Source organism: Triticum dicoccoides, chromosome 3A (assembly GCF_002162155.2).
Source record: "Triticum dicoccoides isolate Atlit2015 ecotype Zavitan chromosome 3A, WEW_v2.0, whole genome shotgun sequence".
NCBI lineage: Eukaryota > Viridiplantae > Streptophyta > Magnoliopsida > Poales > Poaceae > Triticum > Triticum dicoccoides.
Window position 1 is genome coordinate 443,438,329 of NC_041384.1, and position 1,642 is coordinate 443,439,970.

The window sequence follows — 1,642 nt, forward strand, 5'->3', positions numbered from 1 at the left end:
TTAGCATAAGAAGCCAAGGTTTTATCATCATTAAATTTGCATGAAAAGGGAAGGTGTGGAGCCTTCATCCTAGAGCAACAAGTATAATCATATCTCAAGCATAGTTGCCTAGCATACCAATACAACATATAAATTTGATCCCATAATAGTTTCCCTTTTTGTGTCAAGCGATAATCCCTAAAGTATTTACGTTGATCCAACGTGTCTCCCATAACATAATTGAATGGGGTTTTCTCAGGATTATCAAAGTAGTACATAATCTCTTTCACATAATGAGCATCGAGGGTTTTAGGAGGTTCCTCATCTCCATGAGTAGCAAGTACACCTATTTTTTTTGGTATTTTGTGTTCCATATCCATAATAAAGATAAAGAACAACTTAGAACAGTAAATAAAAATTACTTAGTGATAAAGAAAACAAGCACACACGAGAATATTCACCCCACGCTATGGCTCCCCGGCAACGGCGCCAGAAAAAGGTCTTGATAACCCACAAGTATAGGGGATCAATTGTAGCCTCTTTCGATAAGTAAGAGTGTCTAACCCAACGAGGAGCTAAAGGTAGAACAAATATTCCCTCAAGTTCTATCGACCACCGATACAACTGTACGCACGCTTGATGTTCGCTTTACCTAGAACAAATATGAAACTAGAAGTACTTTGTAGGTGTTGTTGGATAAGTTTGCAAGATAATAAAGAGCATGTAAATAAAAAGTAGGGGCTGTTTAGATAAAGACACAACTAAGTTAGGTTTAGTAGAGAGCTTTTTGTTACGAGAAAGTTATTTGTCCCTAGGCAATCGATAACTAGACCGGTAATCATTATTGCAATTTTATTTGAGGGAGAGGCATAAGCTAACATACTTCCTCTACTTGGATCATATGCACTTATGATTGAAACTCTAGCAAGCATCCGCAACTACTAAAGATCATTAAGGTAAGCCCCAACCATAGCATTAAAGTATCAATTCCTCTTTATCCCATACGCAAACAACCTACTTACTCGGGTCTGTGCTTCTGTCACTCACGCCACCCACCATAAGCAAATCATGAACATATTGCAAACCCTACAGCGGGAATCCCTCACGCTTGTGCGACACGGAGAGCACCATAGGACAGGACTAATAATAAAAACATGCAACTCAAACCAATCACGATCATCAAATAACTCATAGGACAAAACGGATCTACTCAAACATCATAGGATAGCCATATATCATTGGGAAATAATATATAGCGTTGAGCACCATGTTTAAGTAGATATTACAGCGGGTAAAAGAGGGGTTACACTGCTGCATAGAGGGGGGAAGAGTTGGTGATGATGGCGGTGAAGTTGTTGGTGAAGATTGCGGTGATGATGATGGCCCCCGGTGGCACTCTGGTGCCACCAGAAGCGAGGGGGAGAGAGCCCCCCTCCTTCTTCTTCTTCCTTGACCTCCTCCCTAAATGGGAGAAGGGTTTCCCCTCTGGTCCTTGGTCTCCATGGCATGGGAGGGGCGAGAGCCCCTCCGAGATTGGATATGTCTCTCTGTCTCTCTCTGTTTCCGCGTTCCCTGATTCTATCCTTTCACCGTTTCTTATATTCCCGGAGATCCGTAACTCCGATTGGGCTGAAATTTTAACACGATCTCTATCCGGATATTA